At 44.9% G+C, this 11,899-nt stretch overlaps 1 protein-coding gene and 1 long non-coding RNA gene across 5 annotated transcripts in view; one reads left to right on the top strand and one right to left on the bottom strand.

Moving 5' to 3' along the window:
* Positions 1–6,194, bottom strand: part of Dnah8 (dynein axonemal heavy chain 8) — a 253,949-nt gene extending 247,755 nt beyond the window's left edge. Inside the window, exon 1 of one of the 4 annotated variants that reach the window (XM_031346760.1) lies at positions 6,074–6,194. The gene's annotated coding sequence lies outside the window, so the exon portion shown is untranslated. Of the gene's footprint in view, positions 1–5,684; positions 5,795–5,828; positions 5,964–6,073 lie in introns of those variants that run through there. The other 3 variants (XM_031346759.1, XM_031346763.1, XM_031346762.1) reach the window with 3 other exon arrangements.
* A 58-nt stretch (positions 6,195–6,252) lies between these two features.
* On the top strand, positions 6,253–7,730 carry LOC116074325. The gene is made up of 2 exons (XR_004112174.1): positions 6,253–6,742; positions 7,509–7,730. It is a non-coding gene; the product is annotated as an uncharacterized LOC116074325 (long non-coding RNA).
* Positions 7,731–11,899: the final 4,169 nt, after the last annotated feature.

The raw sequence follows: 11,899 nt of genomic DNA on the forward strand, positions 1-11,899 counted from the left end.
GTGGTGGCTCACGCCTTTAATCCCAGCACTCTGGAGGCAGAGACAGTCGGATATCTGAGGTCAAGGCCAGCCTGGTCTACAGAGTGAGTTCCAGGACAGCCAGGGCTACACAGAGAAACCCTGCCTCAAAAAAAAAAAAAAGAAAGAAAAGAAAAGAAAAGAAAGAAAGAAAGAAAGAAAGAGAGAGAGAGAGAGAGAGAAAAGAAAAAGAAAAAAAGAAAAAAAAAAGAAAGTGATGTCTGAGTGGCAGACAAAGTGACAAATCATTGACAGACTAGGATACACCCAACTCTCACAAGAAGAGAGAGGAAAGGAAAGGAAAGCTACTCGAAAGCAGTGTAGGAAGAGAAAGGAGGAAAGGTTTCTTGGGACAGTTGTACCGAGACAGGCTGTAGAGAGAGAACAGGCTAGAAACAGGTCAAGACAGAAGGAACCGTAGAATGAGGAGCCAGAAGGTCCAAATTTAGTATGAAGCCAAACAGAGCAATTCAGGAAGGGCTGAGAGAAGCCAGATTGAATCCGTCAGCAGCAGTTTGAGCCAGAGCAGATGACTAGTCAACACGAACTCATTCGGAAAGAGCTAGAAACGGCGAGCTTCTTCAGCAGTAAGTCTCAGAGGCTGAGAACATGCTAGGCCTAGATAAGACCGATCAGAGGCTAGAAGCTTCCAGGACTAGGTCTAGGTTAGCAGATGGAGGCATAAAGCCTTGGAGACAACAATTACATCAGGCGGACGAACGTCACTTTTACAAGACCCCATCTCAAATATAAATAAATAGAGAATAAATAAATAGAGAAACCCTGTCTCAAAAAACCAAAAGAGAAAAAAAAAGAAAAACAAAGAAAGAAAAATTAAAAAACTCTCATGCTGGGAATGTCCGTTGGTGGAGGAGCACTTGCCTAGCATGCATGAGGTCCCAGGTTAATCCCCAGCTCCACAAAAGAACAACAGGAGAAGAGAAAAAGCTATTATTCTCCAGACCTGGCACAGTGACACACACTCATGCTCAGCATTCACAAGGCTAAGGCATAAAGACTGCTACCATTTTGAAGCCACCTTGTTCCATATAGTGTATTCCAGGGCTATATAGCAAGATTTTTGTCAGAGAGAGAGAGAGAGAGGGGGGCAGAAAGAGAGAAGACCAGAAGGAGAAAGAGCGGGGAGAAAAGAACTATTATTCTCAAATTATTTGCAGTTTCTTTTTAATTAGCTGCTATTATTTACCCTATCAAAGAAAATTGAAAGCTGAGAATTGAATCATTATACTACGCTAAGAGCTCAGTATGCAATAAATCTCAGTGAATTTCCCTTCTCAAAATGGATACCATTGTTTAGATGGAAGCACACATTAAATTTTCGGGGGAACATTATTACCCAACATAGTGTACCCCCTGATGGTTTAGATCATTGAGACGTATGTGCATGTACTTCCGGAGCTGGGCCTGAGAGGAGGCTCGCAAACCTGCTTGCTTTTGGTACTAAACAGTCAGAGCTGTCATGGGTCTTTCCCTGTGACTTAAGTAGTCAACAGTGATCTCTCTTTTCTAATTATACTTAATCTTATTCTAGATTCATTTAATTTTGTTGTTAGTATGTGCATTCGCATTCTGGCCTATAGGTACATTTGTTCATCACGTGCGTGCCTGGGACCTGCTTACCTCAGAAAATGACTGCAGACCCCTGGGACTGGAGCAGTGCAGGCAGCTGTGAGCTATCTCACCTGAGTGCTGGGAATCAAACCCCAGTCCTCCTCAAGAGGAGCCAGTGCTCTAACCACTGAGCCAACTCTCCAGTCCATATAGGGATCTTTCCAAACTTAGATCAATCATTCCACTTTCCTACTTAAAGTTTTTTTGTCTTATTTTGTTTTGTTTTCGAGGCAGGATTTCTCTGCATAGCCCTGGCTGTCCTGGAACTCACTCTGTACACCAGGCTGGCCTCGAACTCAGAAATCCGCCTGCCTCTGCCTCCCAAGTGCTGGGATTAAAGGCATGTGCCACCACCACCCAGCTATACTGAAAGTTTTAGTAGGTTGTGTAATGGAAAAAGAAAAAAAAAAAACCTCAGTAAATAGAAATGAACTTACTATGTGCATTATATGTTTGTGTGTGAATGTATAAAACAAACAAAGAAGTAAAGAAATACATAAATAAATAATGCTCTCACTAAATTGGCCATGGTGGCACCCACCTTTGATCACAGCACTAATTAGGCAGAGGCAGGCAGATCTCTGCGAGTTCTAGTACAGCCTGGTCTACAGAGTGAGTTTCGGGATAGTCAGAGCTACATAGTGGGACCCTGAATGCAGTGATAAGCTGTTTAAAGAGGAAACAAAATTAACTACTAGCAATTGTCACTTTGAGTGACAGAGACTACAGAGAGGCTTATTTTTCAATATTATGCGTCTTTTTTTTCCTTTTTTTTTTTTTCTTTTTGGTTTTTTGAGACATGGTTTCTCTGTGTAGCTCTGGCTGTTCTGGAACTCACTCTGTAGACCAGGCCGGCCTCGAACTCAGAAATCCTCCTGCCTCTGCCTCCCAAGTGCTGAGGTCTTTTTTTTTTCAAGACAGGGTTTTTCTGTGTAGCTCTGGCTGTTCTGGAACTCACTCTGTAGACCAGGATGACCTTGAACTCAGAAATCCATCTGCCTCTGCCTCCCAAGTGCTGGGATTAAAGGCATGCACCACCACTGCCCAGCAATATTATGTACACGCATGCTATTATTTGTGTTATGTGTATGTTACACACAATAGCATGGAGTGTGTGTTCTTATTGTTTCTCCACATTTCTTAGGACTTAAAATATAAGAGCTAAGACTGGCAAGATAGGCCGGGCAGTGGTGGCGCACGCCTTTAATCCCAGCACTTGGGAGGCAGAGACAGGCGGATTTCTAAGTTTGAGGCCAGCCTGGTCTACAGAGTGAGTTCCGGGACAGCCAGGGCTGCACAGAGAAACCCTGTCTCAAAAAACCAAAACCAAAAAAAAAAAAAAACAAAAAACTGGCAAGATAGCTCTGGAAAGCCTGAGGACCTGAGTCTGATCTCTGGGATCTACATAGTAAAGCAAGAGAACGGACTCCTGAGAGCTGTCCTCTGAGCCCTATGCAGGTGGTGTGTGCCTACACACACACACACACACACACACACACACACACACACAGTACAACAAAAAACTAAAATGTATGCCACTCACAATAAATAGTCTCGAAAACCCAAATAAATTAATAAATAATAAATGCAACAAAAATTAAAATTTATTAAAATGCTAGTGATAATATATTTGTGGTGAATTGTGTATGCAAGGCCCTAGGTTAATCAACAAGACTGGTGAGGTGGCTCAATGGTTAAGAGCACTGACTGCTCTTCCGAAGGTCCTGAGTTCAAATCCCAGCAACCACATGGTGGCTCACAACCATCCATAATGGGATCTGATGCCCTCTTCTGGTGCCTCTGAAGACAGCTACAGTGTACTCACATACATGAAATAAATAAATAAATCTTTAAAAAAAAATTGGACCTAAAATTCTCTAGGATTTCATCTCAAGCATTCACACCTACTTACCTCAAGAATATGGCATAGCCTGGGGTTGTGGCACAGCCTTTCATCCCAGCACTCAGGAGGCAGAGGCAGGTGGATCTCTGTGAGTTCAAGGCCAGCCTGGTCTACAGAGTGAGTCCAGGAAAAAGAAAAAAAAAGAGAGAGAGAGAGAGAGAGAGAGAGAGCCGGGCAGTGGTAGCCCATGCCTTTAATCCCAGCACTTGGGAGGCAGAGGCAGGAGGATTTCTGAGTTCGAGGCCAGCCTGGTCTACAGAGTGAGTTCCGGGACAGCCAGGGCTACACAAAGAAACCCTGTCTTGAAAAACCAAAAAGAAAGAAAGAAAGAAAGAAAGAAAGAAAGAAAGAAAGAAAGAAAGAAAGGAAGGAAGAAAGGAAGGAAGAAAGGAAGGAAAAAAGAAAAAAACATAATACAGCACAAATAGGGAATTGTTTACCTTTTGCCACACATAATCACACCCAATCCCCACTCTCAATTCAAATTTGGAAGTACAGAGGACTCCTACAGAGTTACCATCCAGTCACTTCCAGAAGCAATAGGAAGTAGAAAGCCCCCACAATTTGGAGGAGCAGGCTGCACCCTTGTGTGCTTCGCCATAGTCAATGGCATCCTACTGTTTTCTCTGGTACCCATTTCCACACCCCCAACTGCGAATACATTAGTTCTTTCCTGGTGTTTGTGAGTCCTCTGTGTGTTTGGGTGCAGTGGCTATGGTTGAAAGCGAGGACAAGACTGCGCTGAGGTACAGGTACGGTTGAGAGGAAGGTTCTTATTGTAGATATTTGGGAGGAGTCCAGAACTGGGAGAGAGAGTAGAAGACTAAAGGTGGCCAGTAGACTGAACGGGGAGATGGGGAGGGGGAACAAGAGAGAAATAGGGCAGACCTAGAGGGAGACATAGAAGAGGGGCCCATGAGGGAACATAGCTAAAATGGCAGGGTTATATAGGAGTGAGAAGCTGAGGGAAGGCAAGCCCTTGAGGGGGAGAAGAGCCAATTCACCAACATGGACAAGTAACGGTACTCGTGATGCTCACAGAGGGAAATCTGCTAAGGTGCTACACTATTAGCCCGTTTGGTATGCTAATAGGCACCCCAGTTAGCCATTCCGCCCCAGTTTCCTCTTCGACCTGACAGCTACACCTCAAAGTAAGGCGCTCCTGAGAGCGAGCGGCCAACTGGCAAGACACACTGTGAAGTACAACCAAGGTGGGCTAATGTCAATAGAAGGTGGATTGAGGGGCCGGAGAGATGGCTCAGCTGTTAAGAGCGCCGGCTGCTCCTCCAGAGGACCTGGATTGATTCCCAGCACCCACAGGGTGGCCCACGATCATTTGTTACTCCAGGTTGAGGGGATCTCATGCCCTCTTCTGGCCTCTGTGGGTACCAGGCAGGCAAGTCGTGCACAGATAAACATGTAGACAAAGCACCAATAGTCATGAAATAAATTAACAGATGAAAAGGAAGGAAGGAAGGAAGGAAGGAAAGAAGGGAGGGAGGGAGGGAGGAAGGAAGAGGGGGGTGTTCTCTGCAGAAGTGCAGAAGTTGGATCCTGTTGGGGGATGAAGGAAGGGAAGCCAGAAAAGCCACAGCTAGCTCCGCAATTTAAGTGAATTCTGTGATGAGAAGTTTGAGCTGTGGGAGAATAGCCATGAAGCATTGGAACAGAAAGCAAGCTTGGAAGTGTGTGTGTGTGTGTGTGTGGCCCCAAGTGCGCGTGCACGTGTTCCTGCAAGCAAGCAATGTGCACGCGCCTGTGAAGGCCAAAAAAAAAAAAAAAAACCCTGACCAGTCTCCACATGCCTATGCTCAGAACATAAGCGCTGGGAACACAACTCTGGTCCTCCAACAAAACCAGCAAGTTCTCTTTAACTGCCGAGCCACGTCATCAGGCCTGGCTTTTGTTTTGTTTTCTTATATTTTGTCCTTTGAATCCCTCCCTCCCTCCCTCTGTCCGTCCGCCCCTCCCTCGTTCCCTCCCTCTCTCCTGCCGTCCCTCCCTTCCAGCTTTTGTCCCTCCCTCCCGGCTTCTTTTCTTTCTCCTTCCCCATCCCTCCCTGTTTCTTTCCTTCACCTCCGCTCCCCACCCCCCACCATACGTACTAATCCTTTATGGCCAGGTGCCTCACCCCTAACTTCTAACTTTCACTTTTAAGAAGGAGCTTGGCGGGGACCCGGAGTCAGATGCTCCGACGAGCATTGACAGGCAGCCCCGCACTTCCCAGGTGGTAGCTGCAGCGCCCGCCACTCCTAGCTTCGCGTCCACCACTCACTCGCTCGCCTTCCTGCAAACTGCGGGGAGGCTGTCTCGAACCTGAGACCGCCAAAGCGGCTCCCAACGGTGGCTGCTCTGGTAGAGCCTCCCTCAGTCTCTGTTGCCACCCGGGCTCAGCCGTTGAGAGTATAAAGGAAGTTGGGCGAGGCGCCTCGCGCTGGCTCCTGCAAGATGCTGCTCGCCCCGCGGGTGCTTCGCTACGGGGTGCTGCGAGGCCAGGGCTTGCCCATCAGATAAACTCACCTATGCAGTCGGTGAACTGAAATTTTGTTCAGGGACTCTGGGCACAGCGGAGCATGTACCCGGAGATGGTAATTGTGGGGGTGGGGGTGGGCCAGTGAAAATTCAATCATGTTCCAGTATCTTGAGAGCATTCTAGAAATCTTTGCCGGGCGAACGTCATAGAGCTGTGCAAATTGTTAACGATGTTTTCTACGGACTTCGCATTTCCGGAAATGGCTGAGTGTTATATTTGTGTAACTTAATTACTTAGATGTGTTAGTTTGCTATGAGTGGTTGGCGATAGGCTGAAGAGCATGAAGAAAAAGGGATATGATCATTAGTGTTACAGAGTTTGAGACTCCGGGGATTAAAAACCTCAGGCTTGATCCGGTTTTAAATACAGGATCTATTGTTTTGACACCCATAAAGCCAAGTCTCAGGTGTGTCCTGCTGGAAAGGTACAGAGATGGGTTTTAAATGGGAAAGCCACAAGAGGACCTTCAAGATCTATGCAAGCAAGCAGAAAGTTGGCCTGCTCTGCCGAGTTAAGTAGTCCAGGCAACCCAACAGAATCCTTGGGTGTCGGTGTAAGCGAGTATCCGAAGCCAAAAAGCAAAAGCAACCACAAAAACAAAACCAGGAGTTGGTCATATCCTTATGATAACAAAGCAGAGAGCTGTACATTTCGGGGTGAGCATCACTAAGTCGGGTTGTTTTCTGGGGACTCACCTTCCAGGGATTTGAGTCTAGGGCCGGCATTAAGTACCAAGATGAAAGCCCAGCATAAAAGAGCAAGAGCGTCAACCTGACAAGATTTAGAAGCACTTAGTAGCCGGGCAGTGGTGGCGCACGCCTTTAATCCCAGCACTTGGGAGGCAGGGGCAGGTGGATTTCTGAGTTCGAGGCCAGCATGGTCTACAGAGTGAGTTCCAGGACAGCCAGGGCTATACAGAGAAACCCTGTCTCAAAAAAAATCAGAAAAGAAAAAAAAAATAGAAAGAATCCCTTAGTAGACAAGCCTCTGGGTGAGTCTTTGAGGGACTGTCTAGGTAATGAGGTTAATTGAAGTGAGAGAGTGAGAGGCTCATCCCACAAAAGGAGACACCATTATGGTGTCTTGAGGTCCTAGACCAGGTAAGAGGAGACCTGAGCTAAGGATCGGCATTCTCTCTCTCTCTCTCTGTCTCTCTCTGTCTCTCTCTGTCTCTCTCTGTCTCTCTCTGTCTCTCTCTCTCTCTCTCTCTCTCTCTCTCTCTCTCTGCGTCACAACTTCCTACACTAGCTGCTGCTTCAGGCTCACAGACTGAAATCAACCCTGGGATTCTGAGCCGAAATAAACCTTTCCTGCTTTCAGGTGCTTTGGTCAGATATTCTGCTTGGCGACCGGACAAGTATCTGAGACCGGGAAACCTCATAACATTACACATCTTGGTTTTGGCCCCATTTTCTTTTGTAGGTTTTCCTAGAGCATCCCAGGCAGAATCGTCTTAGAGGAAGGATCCCGTCCCTATATGATTTGTAAAGCAAAGAGTCACCTCATGAATGTTTATTCTTAAAACAAAACTACTTAAAATCCACAACAGAGGACTCGCTGTGCTGTCACCTTCCCTTGGGACAACCCACTTCAATCTGTTTGGCCCGCTTGCTTTGCTTTGCTAAATAAACTGCTTCCACGCTGTCTCTTGTCTGAATTCTTTCCTCTGAGATGACAAGAGCCAAGGGAGTCTTTGTAACAGACATGCATTTAAATATGCCCGGAGTGCTCGCCTGGGAAGGACTGCCAGACAGCAATGGAGCACATGAGATTTAGGGTGAGGCTGTCTCTCTGTGGGACCCAGGTCATGCCCAAGTTCAGGGTGAACAGACTCTGGGAGCCCAAGGTGCTCCCTTAGCTACGGAAGCAACAAAAGAAGATCCCAGAAAACACCACATCGTGAAAACCCAAGAAAGCCTGGGAGGCGGAGACCAACTTATTTACTGTTCGCTGTACAAGATGCTGAGCCCTTCATCTAGACTCTTAAGCTGCCCCAAGTTGATCACCTGCTTCTGGTTGATGCCCACTGAGGCCATTGGTAACGGAGATGCTAGTTGCCCATGTGCCCATTTCATCATTTATTGGGCTCTGAGTCATAAGTACATCTCTCCTGTTGGTGAACATTTTTTTTTTTAATCCTCCTGGGGCACAGATTGAGGTTTGGCTCCTTGCCATCTTTCCATATCATGCCTACATCTATATCTCCTGACCTAGTTAAGAAACAAATTACCGAACAGCACTTATCCTATAGAGTTTTAAATACATTCATGTACGTTAACTGGTATCTTATTCCTTTGAAGGTACATGGTAAAGAAGTATTACGAGGGGCTGGGTAGATAGGTAGTTCAGCTGTTTCGAGGGAAGAGGGTGGCGTTCAGAACCCAGCCTCAGATCAAGGCTCCTCAGTCAAAAAAACTCCAGTTCTGGGGGATCTAACACCCTCTTAGGGCCTCCACAGGGTCCTCTATATACCCACATATAGACAGACAACATGTATAATTAATAAAAATAGATCTTCTAAAAAGAAAGAATGCTAAGTAGAGGCAGAGCTTTCATTTGAATGATACCTGTTGCTATATTGCGTTTGTGGACATTATGCCTCAAGCAATAGCTTCATTAGGTTTGGCTCCTAGGTTCATTGCTAGGAGCCATCTAGGAGAAGTTAAACTAGCAGGCGATCTTCCTCAGATGGGTCTGCCATGGATTTAAAAAAAAAAAATCTACAACAGCTTTGTTCCTTAAGGCAAGGCTGAGGAGAATTTCATTTTAGGAAAGATTCCTGCTACTAACATGCCTTTTGTGGTATTACTAAATATATGTGTATATAACAATCACTAGGTGTTAGTGCACCCTTTGGAGCAGATTTCTGCAGAACTACAAAGATGTACTATCTTGTAATGATGCTATGTAGACAAATGGATGACTTCTTAATTCTTAATGATGATCCTATAAGAATTCCTAAAATTATACTAGTATTTAATTATTAAGTTCCTTTATAGTAGGACTGCTATTAAATCCTTTCTGATATCAAAACTGCATTGAGAACTCTGCCAGTCTTCAAGTGTCACAAGTTAATTGCTTCTGAGAAAGCAAGCAGGCATCTACAACTTAGAACACATTCTAAGAGGTTGTAAAACCGTTAACCAAAGGTTGTAGAAAAAACCCTAAAGATTTACTATAGGTGCAAGGACAGAAAACAAAAAATTGACTCAGTTTATCTATACAAAATTTCACCAAATAACTTATCCACCAAAGTTATAATTTTAGTCACCAAAGTTATGGTGACATAACTTTTGAGAACCTGTGGAAACTGGTGACAGATGACGGATGTTTAGCCAGATAATGACTTTTAACGGATATGCATGTAAACATTCTCTGTTGTAAAGTTCTTATTTAATTTATGTTTGAACTTCTAGTAAAAGAAAGGCTGGGCGCTGGAAAAACCATGTGATCTACTCTCCTAGAAAAAGTACAAAAGGGTAGGAAAGATCACATTGGAAGATACAACATCGGAGAGAGTGAAAGAGTTAAATTTAAAACTTGTGCTGGCTAATGAGAAAATTGCAGGCTTGAGAAAAACACAGTGGACCAAGGTCGAATATTTCTAAATAAGCCTGGGCAAAAATAAGCAAGCTGTTAAGACATTCTGGGAACTAACAGGCCAAAAAGACATAGAAGGAGAGTGTTGTTTTTACATAGATCACTCAGGAAGAGTCAAAGATAATTTAGTCAAAATAAGAAAAGGTTTAGAACAAAGGAAATGAGAAAGAGTTCAAGGCAAAGGAAAAATTAAAGCTTTAGACCTATGCTGACTAGAAAGAAAAGCCACGGGCCTAAGAATCCATCACAAACTGGCCACATAGGCCTGGGAAAGAGCAAACAAGTTGTTAGATATCATAAGAGCTGGCAGGTCAAGAAGACATAAAACTATAAACATAGAGGAAAACATGTCTAGGCAAACGAGGACATGTCCAAGGCCCAGGCCTGCAAAGACGTGCCTGGCAGACACTAAGTAATGGACCATCTGGTCCTCTCAGATATGGTTTAAGGTCAGATGCTCTGTTGACTCAGATTAACACCAACCTTAGGAACTTTCCACTCTGTTCTGCACGTAATAGTTAATATTTGAACTAGCCAATCATGTGTAACCATACCGACTCCTTTGTTCCCCAAGACCTTTTCCCTATATAAACCCCTAACTTTCGAGCCTCGTGGTCATTATCTCCTTCGTGAGATAGGTGTGGTGCCGAACCGGAGTGCCCTGAAATTAAAAACTACCTCTTATAATTACATCAAGATGGTCTCTCGTGATTCCTTGGGTGCACATCCTCCAGAGATTTGAGTGGGGGTCTCCCCACAGGGGTCTTTCAAGAGAACATTGGGAGAATGGGATTGGGGGCAAGGGCACTGCTGCATCAGAGCAGGAGAGAGCAAGATTAGGAGGAGAATGCAGAGTGGGATAATTCAGAAATTATAAGGCACTTAAAAATAGTAAGAGAACCCAGGGCGGTGGTGGCGCACGCCTTTAATCCCAGCACTTGGGAGGCAGAGGCAGGCGGATTTCTGAGTTCGAGACCAGCCTGGTCTATAGAGTGAGTTCCAGGACAGCCAGGGCTACACAGAGAAACCCTGTCTCAAAAAGCAGAGGGAAAGAGGGAAAAACAAGAAGCGGCAGAGGAGCAAGCAGGCTTCTCCTCACCACGGCACCACAGGCCTTTTCTTAACAGCAAGGCAGGCTTTTTCTTATTAAAGAGGGCGATGCTTTCTTCTTACAGACTTTGCTTTGATTTTCTTTTGGCAAGGAAAGGGCAGAAGCTTTCTCTTTCTCTGTGCAATAAAGATTGGAGCTCATTGTTCATCCAGAGTGAGTGAGTGAGTTCTTTCTGCACCGGTGCTTGGTCTTTGGCTCCATAGGCATATGTAAATACGGATATGTATGTGTAAGTATGCAGTCATGAGATAGCTTGAAATCTGGGCCAGCTGGTTCAAACAGAGATTTATGAATGTGAGTGCATGAATCTGTATACACATGTATGTGAGTTTAATCCATATTTGCTTGTGTAAAAGTTTTTCCCTCCACGATTTTGATTCTCTTCTACTCATTCAATAGAAGTTTATTGCCCCAAACTTCCCCCTACCCTGACAAGAAAGAAACATCTGGACAAAAAGGGAAAAGACTCTAGCCATCAATCCTTTTCTTATTTTTTTTTAAGATTTATTTATATTATATGTAAGTACACTCTAGCTGTCTTCAGATACCCCAGAAGAGGCCACCATGTGGTTGCTGGGATTTGAACTCATGACCTTCTTGAAGAGCACTCTGGAGCTCTTAACTGCTGAGTCATCTCTCCAGCCCTAATCCTTTCCTTAATCTATCTCCTGCTGTTTTACAATGGTGTGCTAAATGCCATGCCAGAGACTGCAGTTTCTAGCCAAAGGGAACTCAGGCAGGTTAGCCAACACAGCAAAGTGACTTCCACTCAAGATAGGTAAACGTTTTTATTATTAAATAGCAACCCTAAATATCTTGCCCCTGCCCAGGCTCTTCTTCACAGGTGTCAAGAGAGACAGAACCAAGAAAGAAGAACAGTCCGGGCATGGCCTCCAGCAGTTCATGGACCATGGCCAAAGGAGAACGCGCTTGAGTCCCAAGACACAGGAAAACTGCGTAAAACAGAGCTCTCTTGAGACATAAGAAAAAGTAAACACCATGTAGCATGTGAAACTTTATTATACACACACACATACACACACACACACAGACACACACACACACACACACGTTCACACCCACACACACACATACACACACA

This window comes from Mastomys coucha, unplaced genomic scaffold (assembly GCF_008632895.1).
Source record: "Mastomys coucha isolate ucsf_1 unplaced genomic scaffold, UCSF_Mcou_1 pScaffold3, whole genome shotgun sequence".
Classification (NCBI taxonomy): domain Eukaryota; kingdom Metazoa; phylum Chordata; class Mammalia; order Rodentia; family Muridae; genus Mastomys; species Mastomys coucha.